The 18,670-nt window shown below is 38.7% G+C and overlaps 1 pseudogene; it reads right to left on the bottom strand.

Annotated features, from left to right (window-relative positions):
* Positions 1 to 17,916: 17,916 nt before the first annotated feature.
* On the bottom strand, positions 17,917 to 18,035 carry LOC128584997 (uncharacterized; annotated as a pseudogene).
* Positions 18,036 to 18,670: the final 635 nt, after the last annotated feature.

Raw genomic sequence — 18,670 nt, forward strand, 5'->3', positions numbered from 1 at the left:
GGTCTCATTTAAATCTCTTATATCCTTGTTTAATTTCTGTTTAGAGGATCTGTTCAGCTCTGTAAGAGGATTGTTAAAGTCCCCTGTTATTATGATATTATCAGATATCATATTGCTCAGACTGAGTAAGGTCTGTTTCAAGAATCTGGGAGCATTTAAATTGGGTGCATAAATATTTAGAATGGAAATGTCTTCTTGTTGTATTTTTCCCTTGACCAATATAAAGTGACCATCTTTGTCTGTTTTGACTTTAGTTGCTTTAAATCCCCATGTATCTGAAAATAAGATTGCAACTCCTCTTTTCTTCTGAATTCCATTTGCCTGAAAAATTGTCTTCCAACCCTTGACTCGGAGCTTTAATTTGTCTTTTGAAGCCAGGTGTGTTCTTGCAGACAGCAAATGGATGGCTTGTGTTTTTTAATCCAGTCAACCAATCTATGTCTCTTCAGTGGGGAATTCAAGCCATTAACATTTATTGAGATAATTGATAAGTGTGGTAGTATTCTATTCATCTTATTTTGTGAGAGTCCATTGCTTAGTTTTATCTTTTGCATCAGTGTGGAGGTTAGGTTCTGTCCTTTAATTTCTGAGTTCTTACTTTGCTGCTGATCCATTGTGGTGGTCAGTGTGCAGAACAGGTTGAAGTATTTCTTGTAGAGCTGGTCTTGTTGTGGTGAATTTCCTCAATGTTTGTATATCTGTAAATGATTTGATTTCTCCGTCAATTTTGAAGCTTAGCTTAGCATGGTACAGAATTCTGGGCTGGAAATTGTTCTATTTAAGTAGATTAAAGGTAGATGACCATTGTCTTCTTGCTTGGAAAGTTTCATTAGAGAACTCTGAGGTCAATCTGATAGATTTGCCCCTGTAGGTCAACTGGCACTTACTCCTGGCAGCTTGCAGAATCTTTTCTTTTGTCTTGACTTTGGACAGGTTCATCACAATGTGTCTTGGAGAAGCTCCGTTAGAGTTGAGGCGACCTGGGGTCCGATATCCCTCTGAAAGCAGTGTGTCGGAATCTTTGGTGATATTTGGGAAATTTTCTTTTATAATATTCTCTAGTATGGCTTCCATTCCTCTGGGGCATTCTTCTTCCCCTTCTGGAATTCCTATAACTCGTATGTTGGAACGCTTCATAAAGTGCCATAATTCTGACAGTGAACGTTCTGCTTTCTCTCTCTTCTTTTCTGCCTCTTTTACTATCTGAGTTATCTCAAGAACTTTGTCTTCTACCTCTGAAATTCTTTCTTCTGCATGGTCTAACCTGTTGCGGATACTTTCCATTGCATCTTTAAGTTCCCTAATTGACTATTTCAGTTCCTTCAGCTCTGCTATATCCTTTTTATATTCTTCATATCATTCATCTCTTATTTGATTCTGTTTTTGGATTTCCTTTTGGTTATTTTCCACTTTATTAGCAGTTTCCTTCATTGTTTCCATCATTTCTTTCATTGTTTTCAACATGTTTATTCTAAATTCCCTTTCTGTCATTCCTAACATTTCTTTATAGGTGGAATCCTCTGCAGTAGCTACCTCATGGTCCCTTGGCGGGGTTGTTCTGGACTGGTTCTTCATGTTGCCTGGAGTTTTCTGCTGATTCTTCCTCATGAGTGATTTCTTTTATCTGTTTCCTTGCCCTAATTTTCCTTTCACTTCCTCTTGCTCTTTAAGTTCTCGTGCCTGTGGACGTTTTTCCACTGTTTTAGTCCTCCTCTTAGGGTCCAGAAGTCTCTTGCTGACTCACTGTATCCTTACAGGGGTGATGATAGGCAGATCCCACCAGTCAGAGATGCCTGGAGTCCTATCTCCCCAGACTCACAGTGCCCAGATGCAAAGAAGCTGTTACTCGGCTGCCATCTTGCTCTGCCTCCAGACATTCTTATTTTCAAATGAGAAAATGACCAGATATTAATGTAGAGAAAATTGTGAATATATTCAGAGTATTTCTTGCTTTCCCCCCTTTCTCCCTTTTATTTATTTTTTCTTTCAGTGTGCTCTTTTAGCTATATTCATTGTTTTAGATTATAATCTACAGCCTGCAGCTTGTTTTAGGAACTGCGTAGTCACTCCGTCATGGACAATCTACTGAGGGGAGGCCTAGGTTCTCCCTAACAAGGACAGGAATGTGGAAGAAGGCTCAGTTAACTGTGCAGGGAGCAGAGAGGGGTTTGTATACCACTTAGAAGAGATAATGAGGGATGAATAGGAGTTTGTGAGATGGGAGCAATGGGATGGCTGGAAGGGCATACATGGTAGAGGGAACAGCATATGCAAAAGTAAGCCAGTTGGAAAGGTTATGTTGGGGAGTTCTGGGGCTTGGCACAGGGGTAGTGAGCACCTTCTTGGCATGATGGCTTATAAAGTACAACCTTCTGTAAAATATTTCACTAAAGGAGAAAAGAGGTTCTAAAATGCATCAAAGTGCTTTCAACAAAACAAAACCCTTAGGCAGAAATATTGTCTTCGATGGTAGCTGGGATTCAGGTTCAGGTTGAATGTAGTGATTTAGGTCATGACTTATCAAATTGCTTTTCCGTGTTCCTTACAATCAGTTTCCTAGCTGCAGATGGATGATTCGGTGAGGAGAACAAAGAACCTTCATAAATTTGGTTCAGGGGAAGCTGGGACCTCAACACATGGTGAAAAAGGAGATGATGAAACTCGGTGGGATAAGGAAGTCCAGGGCTTCAAAAAGAAAGGGCCAGAATTCTAATGAATAGCAAGTTTGCAGAGGGGGGACTACTGACTTAAGATGCTTCCTGCGCTTGCAGGAAGGACTTCTATGCATAAGTGGGGCAAGGGAGCAGTTGTTTTCTACTTTTCATTCTCTCTCAATTGTACCATTGCAATGAACTGTTAACTGGTTTTCCTTTTCCAGAATCCTTCCCCATCCAGGCTATTCTATACCTATTCTTCTCAAACTTTCGTGCACCACATATTAACCAAGGACATTTTCAGCATGCAGATTCTGACTCTGCACATCTGGGGTGGGGTCCGAGAGCCTGTATTTCTAACAAGCTGGCTGGTACCATTAGAGATTGATGCTGCTGGCCCAGAAGCCATACTTTGAGAAATAAGGTCTATACAATATTGCTCAACCTTTTCACTACCAAAATTCTTATCATGTTATTTCCCCACTCCACATTCTTCTATGACTCTCAAATGTCCACCCTTACCAAGTTAAAAAAAAAATCTTCATCTTAGAATGTTTGCCTTCAATAGCTTGGCACCAGACTACCTTTCCATTTATATGTTTCATTAACCCTAAACTTACTCTGATACTTCAGCTAACCTGGCAATGTGTGCTGATTTTTTTCCTTACCTGGAAAAACATTAAAATCCTTCCATGAGCCACATCTTTCCCATTAGTCTCTCGTTCACATTCCTGATGCTGAGTGAACTCCATAGTCCGCCTCTACCTATAGCTGTGTACTTTTCTCCTCTTCTCTTTTGGACTTTTAGGTTATTGTCAGCCAAGTTTATGTCTTAGTCACTTTTAAACCCCTGTAGCATCTAATGCTGTGTTACCTATAAACATTCTTGTGGCATTGAATCTTTTCTAAATTATTATACACATCAATTATAACATTTTGCTGTAGGAGAAAAATGCTACCAGCAGTTAATACGTTACTTAGAGTACTTACTTTATAATTGGTAATCCTGCTTTCTTTCTTTGGTAAGTGATTGCTTACCAGTCTGTTTCAGTTAAAAAAGCTGTATCTGCTGCTCCAAATTTACTCTCTTAAGTTAGTAAACCAATGAATTTTAATTTATCTATAATTCTAAGCCATTCTCTGGCCTAAAGGTAACTACTGACCCCACTTCAATAGTAAAGTACATGTATTTTTCTAGCAGTTAATCTCTTTCCTCTTATTGTTTGTTACTTTCTGTCTTGTGGTTACTTGAAGTTGCCAGAAAGTAAGCCGTTTTTTGTTTCTAACATTCCATAATAAATGCTTGTGCAAATGTATTGACATTTTTCTTTACAGCTAAATAGACTTTGATTAAGTTCCACAAATGTTAATTGGACACCTACTCCACACACACTACCGTGGATGACACAAAAAAAATGACACATCGTTCCTGCCAAACGGGAACTTTGGTTCGGGACAACTGCTTAGAGCAGGATCTACCTTGCTTCCCTTTCACGTTTCCTTCATGGAGGGGTGAAAGGCGGACAGTAACAGATGGAGCTTTTCATTTAATTCAGCTTGCAGCTTTAATAATCATCAAATGTAATAATTCCATCTTACATTATAAATGGTTCACGGTACCTGAATCTTACTGAACTATGAGCAACTCATTTTAAACAGGTGGTAGCATGGTATAATAGACTGCCATATTAAAAATGCAAATTTTGGGCGGCGCCTGTGGCTCAGTCGGTAGGGCGCCATACCGAGGGTGACGGGTTCAAACCTGGCCGCGGCCAAACTGCAACCAAAAAATAGCCGGGCGTTGTGGCGGGCGCCTGTAGTCCCAGCTACTCGGGAGGCTGAGGCAAGAGAATCGCTTAAGCCCAGGAGTTGGAGGTTGCTGTGAGCTGTGTGAGGCCACGGCACTCTACCAAGGGCCATAAAGTGAGACTCTTCTCTACAAAAAAAAAAAAAAAATGCAAATTTTGGCTAAAAGATTTCATTTACATATGGTGTTCTTTCTTTTTAATGTTAACATTTTTAAAAGCCAGCTAAAGTTATTGAATCCTTTCGAAAAGCATATTTATATAATCTCAAGGCCCAGGCAACAATGAGTTAAAATGAATGCTTTTAAATGACGCTAGTCTTTGCAGCACATGTGATTATAAAATAACAGCTAGATATCTCAGACTTCACAAGAACAAAAGTCAACTCATGATTCCTGCAGACTAAGATCCTATGACTCTGACTACTTACCTCATGTAAGTGGAATCATACAATACATATTTTTGTGACTGGTTTATTTCAGCACTGATTATGTTTAATATTAAAAAAACAGAAATAATATACTGAAAAATAGTGAAGTAATTAAATAGACTATAATATTTCTATTCCATTGACAACATGCAATTATTTGTTTGTTTTAGAAGACAGATGTAGATAGAATGATCAGGCAAGAAATAATTATGACTTAGATAAAGGTTACTAACTTGGGTGCAGCTGGAAAGAACTGGCCAGATAAGGGCCCATAGTATTTACAATTGAATTGGATATGGGAGTGAAAAATGACTCTAGGGCTTCTGGCTTGTGGAAAAGGAAGATTGGAGATAGCATTTCCCCAGATTAGAAAGATGCATATTTTCTTCTTATAGAATAAAGAATTGATTTTCTTCAAACATCCAAAGATTATATCAAGTAATATAAAAAAGATAAACAAAAAAATAAGCAAAGGGCTTGAATAAGTACAAGAAAAAGAAAAGACTGTTACAGAGCAAGACGTAAATATTCTACGCACTAGGAATCACACAGATTCATGTTTCAATAATAAAACACCGTTTCTCATCTATCACAATAACACAATTTAAAAACCCGATAAAACTTCAGCTGGTATGCAGAAGCATTGCCCAAAGGAACATAAATTAGTACAATCTTTCAGATGATTAATTTGGCAATGGATGTGGTATTTGAAAATTTGTGAACTATTCATAGTGTTTTACCCAGAAATGTAACATTTAGGAAAATTTTCTTAAGAAAAGTTAGAAACATGCATAAAGATTTACATAATGTTAATTTTACAGAAAGAACTACCTGTCATTATTCAACACATTTGCACAAGCATTTGTTATGGAATGTTAGAAACAAAAAGTGCTTAATAATTGTGGGATTAAAAAAAATAGATACATTTACACAGAAGACACTATGTTGACATTTAATTTCATGACCTGGAGAAATGCCCACACATTCACCGTAGTAAATGATCTGCTTGGTGAAGTAAGTGGTGCACCAAAGATATTTTTACAAAGGGGAGTAGGGAGGAATTAGAAATGACTGATGTGAGTAGAGATGGTTTAAAATATCTTTGCAGGCCTTTTGATGCTGCCTCAAAGGTGGTAGGTTGTGATTAGACAGGCCAGAAAACAGCGGAATGTGTGGGTTGCTGTGTCTTGCACATGTGTGTGTCTGCCACACCTGGTGACATGATTTCAGTGCAAGGAGAAAACACTGACCCAATTCCATCTTGTAGGTCACTGACAAGGAAAAGAAAATGCTCTTCCTCTCTGAGCCAGATCTCCTGTGAAGCCAAATGTTTACAATTAAAGGATAGGGTTTTCTCCTTTCCTGGACTGTTTAAAACTCTAGCACGGAACTTCTCTAAGCCTGCATCTACCATTCTCTCTCCCAGAAATAGGCCAAGTGCTTAAGAAGCAAGTGTTTGTAATTACAGGAAGGTTAATCTCTTAGGCTAAGTAAGCAAGGAAAGAAAAATCTCAAGAATTCTAAGAATAAGTGTCCCCTCCCGCCCCAAAAGTGGAATCGGGACAGAGGGGAATAGAGAGAGAGTGGAATGGGGAGCAGTGAGAGCTCCCCGTGCAGGGGGTACCTCATTTTGCTGGTTTAGTTGTCAGGTTATGTTTAATTAACCAAGCACCTTCCTCCCATTGCTGTCTCTCTCCTGACAGCAATAGCAGCCACCAGTGGGTGAGAGAGGAACTTGTCCTAGAGGGAAAGGAAATTGTAAAATACGCGTAGTTGCTCACAACCAGATGCCATTTTCCAAACCGTTTTGCTCATGGGGAAGGTAAGCATATGGAAGCAAGTTGTGTTTGTGCCACAAGATGCCCCCCTTCCCTTGAAAAGAAGAGACAAGACTGTGGGAATGGAATACAATGTAAGTGTTCTGTGAGTCCATCTCTCCTGCTTTTAGGTTAATGTCATTTTACCTTGGATAGAGCAAAAGCAGTTGCGATTTTTGGAACAGCATTCGAGGGCAGGGAAAGAAACTAGTTCCTTGTTAACAATTCCCAAAATGTTTTTAAACTGGTATGGAAACAGTATTTCTCCATCTTACCTGATAAAGGATTACAATTTATGTGCAGGCTTCATTACTTTGGGTTCTTGATGTTAGCCGAGCTTTTGATGCATAGTGAAGCTAATACAGCAGCCCAAAGAATAACATATTGTCCCTAGTCACCACTTTAAGCTTCCAGTTTCTCTAACAGTGATTTAGATCTCTTGTCTGTAGAAGAAAAAAACAGAGAGGGGATTTGTTTTTGAGTCTTTGCTTGATAGGTTATTTCTTTCTTTCTATCTTTCTTTTTTTATAGAGACAGAGTCTCACTTTGTCACCCTTGGTAGAGTGCTGTGGTGTCACAGCTCACAGCAACCTCCAGCTCTTGGGCTTAGGCAATTCTGTTGCCTCAGCCTCCCAAGTAGCTGGGACTACAGGCACCTGCCACAATGCCTCGCTATTTTTGTTGTTGTTGTTGTTGTTGTTGCAGTTTGGCTGGAGCCGGGTTTGAATCTGCCATCCTTGGTATATGGGGCTGGTGTCCTATTCACTGAGCCACAGGCGCCGCCCTTGATGGGTTATTTCTATGGAAAACCATATTTTTTTCCACCTCCATCAACATGTAATCACCTGAAGGCAAAGTTTAGGCTGCCATAGCAAAAAGTTATTGACTTGTAAAATGGAAATTGGTGTAATTTGTAATTAAATATTCTTTATTTTTAGCTGAAATCAATACATATATAATAATCATAATCCTTGAATTAATCTCAGAGTTTTGCAGAAAATGAAATGTCAAAAATTACAAAATGACTAGTCTTTGGCCTCACACTTATCAGGAACTTTCTAGTCCTCATAAGTCAGTCTGCAGCTGTCAGTGGTTGGTCTGGAGTTACCTTTCTGCATTGGTAAGAGAAATGAAAATTGGAAAATTTCAATTATTCTTTTTAAGGGGAAGCCACAAGGTAGGTGTGACCTTGAACAACTTATATAACCAGACTACTGGTGTGGTTATTGAAGAAATTACTTAGAAATTTGAAAAGATAATAATAGTTACATTAAATTTTAATGTTCTTCCTGTAATCCCATTTCTATGAACCATTTTATCTCCTCTAGCAATGCCCCCAAAGTATAGCTACAAACAGCTGGTTTGTACATAGATACACTAATTTTTAAGGTTAGCATGATAGAAGCACCACACATATATACATACATTTATTTTAAGAGATGGGGTCTTGCTATGTTGCCCACTCTGGTCTTGAATTCCTGGGCTCAAGTGATTCTCCTGCCAGGGTCCTGCCCCGGGGGCAGGTTCTGTAAAGACCCGTGGATATGGTGGCAACTGACTGAAGAAATATAAAGTTAGAAACAAAAAAGAAAGAGACAAAATACACAGAATAGAGTTTTCAAAGGTGGGAACTCAGGGGACCACTATCCACTTGTGGGGTTCTGACGGTGGCTTGAGTGTCAGTTCCATTCAGCTTTTATGTAGGCTATTGGCCCAGAGGGTAAGCTGAGGGAGGGGACAAAGATACCAGCAATTTCTCTGAGTGAGCATATAAGCCCCTATTTTATCTACAATTATTGACTTTAAGGATCTGAGCAGTCTTGAGAAATTTGGAACCTGAGTCTTGTGTGTGGCAGCCTCCTCTCTGAGGTCACACACACAGATTCCTAGGGAGGTGTTAAACACCACTAGTTCACTGCGGAGTAAAACTCCACTGGTGTCAATATCTTCTGAAGAATTGGTGGGAGAGAGTAATTTTCCTCTCATCCCCACCACAGAGGGTCTTCCTCTGCAGTAAGGGATATAAGCCCTCCTGCCCATATTTTAGGGCTGGAGCTGTTCCCTGGATCTCTGCCGCAGCCCAACATAAATCTCCACAATGGGTATTTGCTTTGACTCTTAACTGGGCAGGAAACGGCCTAGTTAATGTATCTTTCCAGACCTTGCCACAACATCTTCTGTGGTCATTATTTTCTCCAGAGTGTTTACAGAGCCAGCAGGGATGTTTGTAAGCTCTAACCCCAATAGGCCAGAGTTCTAGGAAAAGCAGGAAACTTGCTCAGATAAGAAATTGAGCAGTGGCTGGTTTAAAGTTAAACTAGGTGACTTTGCTTTGTTCTGCCTCACTCAGCTTACTTTTTAATTTTTCCCTTTTTCTGGGGGTATTTTCTTTTGCTAAGAATGGGATCTTTGGTCCTCATTCTGCCTGCATTCTCCCACCTCAGCCTCCTCAGTAGCTTACAAATTCATGCCGTTGTGCCCAGTTTATATTTTATCTTTATTTTTTTCTTTTGAATTGTTGTCATGGAAGGGAGTTCCAAAAAGCATAAGCACTCGCTACTTTCCATCTGAGAAAAGCAGTTCAAACCTTTATTGCTGCATATAATCTTTGTGACCACATTTGTAAGATGAAACCATTTCTTCTAAATTGGCTGTGTCTGGCCACATGAAGGATCAATGTCTAGTCGAAGGCATAAGAGAATGAGCTGGTCATGGGAGAAGCTTGTTGTGTAAATCTACCAGGTATGGTAAGCTCCATACTGATAGTAACAAACCAAGTTCAACATACCCTCTGGGGCATGAACGAGATGATGATGAGTCACTAGAGTTAAATGTTTTTTCCCTTCCGAGCACTAGCCTCTTTTCTCAGTTCTCCACTAGCCTTGTTGTCTTGGATTCCCACTTAAATTTAAATTTTAGATAAACAATAAGTTTGAGGGGAAGGATAAAAGTATGTCCCAAGTATTGCATATACATTATGCTAAAAATAAACTGTTACGTCAAATTATATTTTATGCAAATTATCCTAAAATTCATTGCTTTTAATATGAAATTTAACTTGTATATGATATTTTTATTTCTAAATGCAACCTTAACTAGGATCCAAAGGAAATATGAAGATGCTAAGATGGTTTCTTACCTGTGTGCATCTTTGCAAAGAATAGCAATAAACCCCATCACCTCAAATGATGTACTAATTATAAGATAAAAGTTGTCCAATTACGTAGTGTATCCATTCAAATTTCCCAGGCTATATGTATATATTTCATTCAGAGTTTAAGAATTATATATTTTAAATATACAATATTTCCATACCTACATCTTCAAACATCTTAGATAAATTATTTAACATTTATCTATTGTTAAATACTTAGGTTAGATGGTTTTTTTTTTTCCTGCTTTAAATATTATGGTAAATTCTTCACAAATATAGTACTTGTTTTTTTGTTAAATGGTTTTTCTAGAATAAATTCCTGGGAATTAGATTGATAAGTCATTGGGAATTGATTAATCACAGTCAGGTTTCTCTTTTTATCTCATGTTATAAGTGGCACAGACTGGGAAAGCAGAAGAAGGTGATAGGAAAATGCATGTGGATGCAATTTTATGTCTTACTTGTTCTCCAAGTGGGCAATCCCTTTACAAGAATATTTTAACTTTCTGAGAGGAAGCCATTTCTATTTTCACCCATGGTGGTAAAATATCAGGCATGAAAATGTGTTTTTAAAAATTCAGCTGAATATGAACTATTTTATTTATTTGCCTCACTCTCCTGTCATTCATTTCTTAGCAGTATGCCACCAGCCTTCTCTGACCATCACAAGTGGCCTTGTGGCTGCTCCTGGACTGATGTGACTGCTTCTTGTCACACTTCTTGCTTCTTCTTCTTTTTTTTTTAGAGACAGAGTCTCACTTTATCACCCTCAGTAGAGTGCTGTGATGTCACAGCTCACAGCAACCTCCAATTCCAAGGCTTAGGTGATTCTCTTACCTCAGCCTCCTGAGTAGCTGGGACTACAGGCACCTGCCACAATGCCCAGCTATTTTTTTGTTGCAGTTTGTCTGGGGCCAGGTTCGAACCCGCCACCCTTGATATACAGGGCTGCATCCTACCCACTGAACCACAGGCACTGCCCATGTGACTGCGTCTTAAACAGGTTTTCAATGGCTACAGTGAGTGTCTGCTCATGAACTCATCATATGTGTCTCCCTCAGGGTGTTAGAGATGGGAAATAGGTTTGAAAAAATTCTATGACAAGCTGGTTGAAATGATAAACATTTCATCAATACTCAAATGATCAATAATCTTACCCAAAGGGAAGAGGGAAACATACAACAAACCAGGCAGAACTATTTTCTGTTAAGGCAAAAAATAAAAGAGACAAGGGAGGGGTTGGGAGAAGGCACACGTAACATAAGACTATCATGGTGGGTGTCATTGTGATTTGCTATCTTTTCTCAACTCTGAATATCATTTAAGTGATTGAAAATAAAAGAACAACCTATAACGACTTCCAATATATAGAATGAGGCTTTTCTCTAGTTGCTTTGGCTGGTTAAACTAAGGTTTGTGCAGTTAGAAGTAAGCCACCATCAGGACATGCACTTCAATTCACAGCCCCTGGGCCAGCTCATAGGCAGGCAGCTCAGATTTTCCTGGGAATGCTCTGCTGTCAGGACATTAAGCTTTTAGGGGAGCTACAGGGTGTCAGTATTTAAATACTGAGAAATAATGAGAGGAATATAGTTTAATAAATGTCCTACTGAGAACTAAACCCTTCTTAATCCAGCTGTACCAAGGAGCTTGATTAGCATTTACTAAATGGTTTTCATCAGGATGTTAAAAGCTGCATTCTAACGGTGAGGTAAAATGAGCCTGGCACAGTTACTTGCTATGTAGCCTCCCTTGCAGATTCATGATATGTGGTAGAACATCGGAGGCTTGGAGAAAACCTGCAGTAGAAAAACCTGTTTAACTTTATTTGATTTTTAACTTCCTGAATTTACCATAAGTCAGTCATTTTTGTACAACTCCAATGAATATTTAAGAAATACTCATGCCAAGAAGAAGTGATCCCATCATAGGCTGGGCAAGGGACTTGAAGAGAAACTTCACAGCCTACAGACATATGAAAAATTGCTCATCATCTTTAATCATCAGAGAAATGCAAATCAAAACTATTTTGAGATATCATCTAATTCCAGTAAGACTAGCCCATATCATAAAATCCCAAGACCAGAGATGTTGGCGTGGATGTGGAGAAAAGGGAACACTTCTACATTGCTGGTGGGAATGCAAATTAATACATTCCTTTTGGAAAGATGTTTGGAGAACACTTAGAGATCTAAAAATAGACCTGCCATTCAATCCTATAATTCCTCTACTAGGCATATACCCAGAAGACCAAAAATCACAACATAACAAAGATATTTGTACCAGAATGTTTACTGCAGCCCAATTCATAATTTCTAAGTCATGGAAAAAGCCTAAGTGCCCATCAATCCACGAATGGATTAATAAATTGTGGTATATGTACACCATGGAATACTATGCAGCCTTAAAGAAAGATGGAGACTTTACCTCTTTCATGTTTACATGGATGGAGCTGGAACATATTCTTCTTAGTAAAGTGTCTCAAGAATGCAAGAAAAAGTATCCAACGTATTCAGTCCTACTATGAAACTAATTCATGGCTTTCATATGAAAGCTATAACCCAGTTATAACCTAAGAATATGAGGAAGGGGGAGAGGGAGGGGAGGGAGGGGGGAAGATGGGTGGAGGGAGGGTGATTGGTGGGACCACACCTATGGTGCATCTTACAAGGATACATGTGAAACTTAGGAAGACTATGTTACCCAGTGTGATGAAAATGTGTCAAATGGTCTACAAAACCAGTGTATGGTGCCCCATGATCACATTGATGTACACAGCTATGATTTAATAAAAAAAATTAAAAAAAGGAAATACTCATGCCCTAATGAAAAGTTTATGCAAAACTCTGAGTTAAGAAAATATCTCTCAGTGATAAACAAGGGGGTATAGGAATTATTGATTGGAGACCGATTTTCTGACTAACTTTGCATGTGCACTGTGGGTCTTGTATCTTGTCCTACCTACCAAGAGCTGGTCTACCTCTGTTGAGTCACCTAGGGTGACTATCTATCATTTTATTTAGAGCTTTGAGTCTCTGGGTAGGAAAATAAAGGAGAAGGGTAAAGGTTGCCCAGGTTTTATATTCATTTTTCCCTCTAGTTAAACTCTATGGTTTTGGAATAGAAAGGCAGATCAGAAGGGAGCTGGCTATAAATACAGCTAAGAGCAGATTTTTAAATGTACTAAATCATGACTTCTGCACAAAAGGACAAGACAAAAAAAACATTAAAAATATATCTCAGGAACACTGAGAAAGACATGGTTAGAGGAGAAATGCTGAAATGATTGAAGTCTCAAAAATGAGAAGGCTGGCGGGGGCAGGAGATGGGTACAGCAGGATAGAATTGGGGCCTGTGGGAGTCACTCGTGGCAGAGAAGGAAGCAGCCCAGTGGAGGTGGTGGTGAATTCTTCTCAAATGAAGTTGCAGTGAAATGATTTGGAAATAATATGTATTATTTCAGACACCAGCAATGTTTAGTGTGGAGTAAAAAAGAATTGTTTTAAATTCTCTAACAATGAGTAAGTTTGTTATTCAATTAAATTGTAAACAGAGCACTGGAACCAAGAGCATGAGCCAAACACTTTTGTGGGTTGAAGTTGTCCTTTATACCAAGAGTCATAATCCCAGGAAGGCAGGGAGATCATTCTCAAAGCCTGCCTGCCTTTGACAGAATTTGACAGAGCTCTTATACCCTCCCCCAAAGGTACTATCTTTAGCGATCCATCATCCAGCCCTCTGATCTCTAGCTGAAGGACTCAGTGTTTGATGCTTTCCCAAGCTGTACATCTGGTGTTTCTTCTTCTGGCCGGGGTCGTGATGGCCTTCACGGTATTAGAACCAGGGGAGGACTCGCTGATGTGACTGACTGATAATTACTTAGATCATTAAGTGACTTTTACAGCCAAAGGGGCCGGGATTTGAAGCTGTTTCTTCTCTTACAAGATGAATAAGTACTGATTATCTATAATGCATAGTACAGCGAAAAGGAATTTTAGAATATAAAAGACAGATTCTGCCTTTGAGAAAGGAATACTGTAAGTGCTTTAGTTAAAAAAATAAATAGTATTAGAAGTATCCATAAAAAAGAAAATAAAGTAAGCATATACTGCACAAATAACTCATACCGATACTGGAATTTCTTCTTCAGTAGATCCTTGGTTTGGGGGATTCAAAGGATGAATCCACAGACTACAGATCAGTGCTAAGATCGGATTTATTTTACAGAAAAAATACAGAAAAATCACCAGAGCTCCTGGCAGAGGGAAAGACTTAAGTCAGAAAATCTCCTCTTTTCCTGGGTTCTTTGTCTAGGGTCTATATATAGTGGCCTGGGTCCTTTGTAAGTTACATTAGGCCAGGACTTGGTAACAAATGAATGGATACAGTCCCTTCCACAGGGGTGGTGGTGGTGGGGGTGGTGGTGTAAGCCGATGAGTGTATCAATGAATGGATACAGTCCCTTCCACTGGGGTAAGATGATGAGTGTATCAATGAATGGATACAGTCCCTCCTGCTAGGGGCAAGGTGAATGAATGCATTAATGCATGGATACAGTCCATTCATGAAATTGACCAGGTCTGGGAAATAGTTGGTTCCCTATTCAGTTGCAAGTACAAAGGAAGGGAGACAGAGGTCTGGGCAGAGACACCAACAACAACCTGGAGGTGTCCCCCTAGCTGTTGTCTGCCCCTCTGGCCACTGGCGCCTCCTGCAGCCCCCCTGCCCACCCTCCAACCCGCCCATTCCTCTGCAGGCTGCTACAACTCCAGGGTGGAGACCACAGGTCCTCCTCTCAGCTCCAGCTGCAATGGCTGGGATGCCACCCACCCCGTATCAATATAAGGTAGAAAACTATCATTTTTGAGCAGAAGAGCAAGGTGGTTAGAACTGTGTGGGACTATTAACCCACCAGTGGTAGCCAGAATAGATGGGAATGAAGAGAGTAGAGGTAAAGAGACCAGAGAACTGGGGATGGATAAAAGCCTTGATTTACAAAATGGGAAGATGATGGAATTAAGTAACTGATGATGGAATCAGTGAACTTCTTCCATAAAGGGCCAGATAGTAACTATTTTGGCTTTCCATGCCGTATGTTTACTGTAGTGTGCAAGCAACCACAGGCGATATGCAAAAACAAGAGGCAGGCTTGATTTGGTCCATAGGCCATGTATAGTTTTCCAACCTGTGAATAAAATAAAGTTTAAAGGCAACCACTGGTGAAATATTAAATCCCTAAGTAAATATCATCAGCTAAGCTGTATCATGGGTATAGCAGATGTGATCTTTAGGAACAATGAACAAATCATGGTTTACTAATACCATTTAAAACAGAATTTTTTGGATTTCCACATTCAACAATGGCAGACTAGCTTATTGCAGGCAAACTCTCCCATTAAAAAATCTAGGACAGCTCATGTGCACGTGTGCATCTGTGCACATCAGAGGGTTTAAAGTAGATAAAGAATTAAAATACATGGCAATAATAGTACAAAAGACAGGGCAAATGGAATTAATATGTTCAAAGATCCTTGTGCTGTGCTTTGGCAAATCTGCAAATTTAAGTTATGTTTTAATAAAACAAAGGTGAACTTTGTGATTGCTATGGTTATCTTTAAAAGAATAGTGAATAAATACATATATTGTATAGCTAGGAAGCTAATAGAGGGGAAAATGGAATAATAAAATACCACTTAATCCAGAATAAAGCAAAGAAGGCTAGGGAAAAAACGTAGAATCGGAGAAAATGACAACAACATGAGTGTTTTCTTTTATCTGTTTCTTTGCTCTAATTTTCCTTTCATTCCTCTTGCTCTCTAGGTTACTGTGCTTCTGACCTAGCGTTTCAACGAGTCCTGTCACATCGGATGAAGTAAAATCTCACTTTCTACTTACCAAATAAGAACCCAGATCTGGCAATAGCTTGCAGTAAGTCCCTCTCGGTGACAACTATGCAAGCCACAACGTGCAGTCTAACCAGATCCTCTTTAGTCTGCAGGGCCCGGCTTCTACCCCAGTTAAACAATTTTTATCTTCTAATGTATTCAGTCCATTTACATTTAATCTAATTACTGATATATTTGGGTTTAAATCTACCATTTACTATTTTGTTCTCTATAGAGAACTCAAATTAATCCACATGAAAAAAGCCAACAATCCCATATATCAATGGGCAAGAGACATGAATAGAACCTTCTCTAAAGAAGACAGATGAATGGCTAGCAAATATATGAAAAAATGCTCATCATTCCTATCTATTAGAGAAATGAAAATCAAAACACACCCTGAGATACCCTCTAACCCCAGAGAGAATGGTCCACATTGCAAAATCTCAAAACTGCAGATGGTGGTATGAATGTGGAGAGAAGGGAACACTTTTACACTGCTGGTGGGACTGTAAACTAATACAACCTTTTTGGAAGGAAGTACGGAGAAACCTCAAAGCACTCAAGCTAGATCTCTCATTTGATCCCACAATCCCATTACTGGGCATCTACCCAGAAGGAAAAGAAAGAATCCTTTTATCATAAGGACACTTGCACTAGACTGTTTATTACAGCTCAATTTACAATCACCAAAATGTGGAAACAGCCTAAATGCCCACCAACCCAGGAATGGATTAACAAGCTGTGGTATATGTATACCATGGATTACTATTCAGCTATTAAAAAAAAAATGGAGACTTTACATCCTTCGTGTTAACCTGGATGGAAGTGGAAGACATTATTCTTAGTAAAGCATCACAAGAATGGAGAAGCATGAATCCTATGTAGAAGCAGAGAGAGAAAGAAGGAGGGAGGGTGGGGGAAGGGAAGAGCAGACAGAAGGAAGGGGGGTCTTGGTGTGTGCCACACCTTTTGGGGGTAAGACACAATTATAAGAGGGATTTTACCTAACAAATGCAATCAGTGTAACCTGGTTTCTTGTACCCTCAATGAATCCCCAACAATAAAAACAAAAAGAGAAAAGTTAAAAATAGTTGTTTAACTGGATCAAAAAGCCAATAGTGAACTATATTTTGTTTGCAAGAGATAAACCTTGAATTTAAAGTTACAGAAACATTCAAACTAAAAGGATATAACAAATTTATCTTTCAAATTATCAAAAGTAAGCTGTCCCAATTCCAAACAAAGTATGCTTTAAATGAATTAGAAATGAAGATGGACATCTTCTAAGGATATAAGTCCATTCACAATGAAGTATAACTGTCTTAAATTTGCATATACTTTATAGCCTCAAAAATTGACAAAATTAAAAGAAATGTACATTAACAGTGGAAATTTAATACATCTCATTTTGTAACAGATAGAATAAGCATAGAAATATCTGTAGGGATAATATGAAGAACACAAAATATCTGATTAATATGAGTAAAATAGTGTCATTTGGGAGATAATGAGGTCTAGTCTATTTCAGGGAATCATTCAACTAAGTTTTTATCATAACCTTGTGATAAGATGAATAAATTTAGGCAGCAAGAGTCCAAAATTAAGAGGATTTCAGTGAATAAAACACCCAACGAATTTGTATAAGCTCTCTAGTGCCAAAAGTTATATTCTCATTTCAATGCTATTCAATTTAAATCACAAATAGCTATTACCGGGGATCATGGAATTATATTCAAGATTCTCTTAATGGTTTGGAGCACTGAATTAAATCTGTGAGATAAAAATTTCATTAAATTTCATTGGTATAAATTCAAGGTACTCTGTATTGCTTGTTTTAGAATCAAATAATTTAGCATTTAAAAATGAAGCATAACATACATTCAGACAACCAAGTGCATAAATCTTAATGAATTTTAACTTATATGTACATCCATGTAACCAGGTCGTAGAATGTTTGCAGAATCTCGGAAGCTCTCCCAAGTCTCTTTCTCGTCAATACCCTCCTTCCACAGAGGTAAGGAATATTGTGGCATCTATTATCATAAATACTGTACATCTATTAACATAAATAAGGTTTTGAACTGCATGTAAATGGAATGATACGTACGTACTCTCTGTGTTTGCTCTCTTTCTTTTCTTTCTTTTTTTTTTTAAAGCCTGTAGGCTTTAAACTGTAGCACCCAGTATTCCCAGGCGATCTCCCATCCAAGTACTAACCAGGCCCGACCCTGCTTAGCTTTCGAGATCAGATGACATCAGGCACGTTCAGGGTGCTATGGCCGTAGACGGCCCTCTTTCTTTCAACAGAGTGTGTGTATGAGTAAAAGATGCTTGCTGGCATTTTGACTGAGATTGCATTGATTCTTTAGATCAACTGAGTATTGACAAAAATGACAAGTCTTCTAATTCAGGAACACGGCATTTGTATAGGTCTTTGTTAATTTATCTCAGGAAGATTTTTTTCATTGGATTTATTTTAAGTGTTTTGTTTTTGATGCTATTTTTTTCTTTTTTTTATTGTTAAATCATAGCTGTGTACATTAGTGCAATCGCCTGTACCCATTCTAAGATGCACCATAGATGTGGCCCCACCCATTACCCTCCCTGTACCAAAACCTCCCCCCTCCCTTCCCCTTCCTTGGCCCTTTCCCCATAGTCTTGTGCTATAGTTGGGTTATAGTCTTCATGTGAAAGCTATAATTTAGCTTCATAGTAGGGCTGAGTACATTAGATACTTTTTCTTCCATTCCTGAGATACTTTGCTAAGAAGAATATGTTCCAGCTCCATCCATTTAAACATGAAAGAGGTAAAGTCTCCATCTTTCTTTAAGGCTGCACAGTATTCCATGGTATACAGGTACCACAATTTGCTAGTCCATTCGTGGGTCGATGGGCACTTGGCAATTATGACTGGGCTGACTT

The sequence above is a fragment of the Nycticebus coucang genome, chromosome 4 (assembly GCF_027406575.1).
Source record: "Nycticebus coucang isolate mNycCou1 chromosome 4, mNycCou1.pri, whole genome shotgun sequence".
Lineage (NCBI taxonomy): Eukaryota > Metazoa > Chordata > Mammalia > Primates > Lorisidae > Nycticebus > Nycticebus coucang.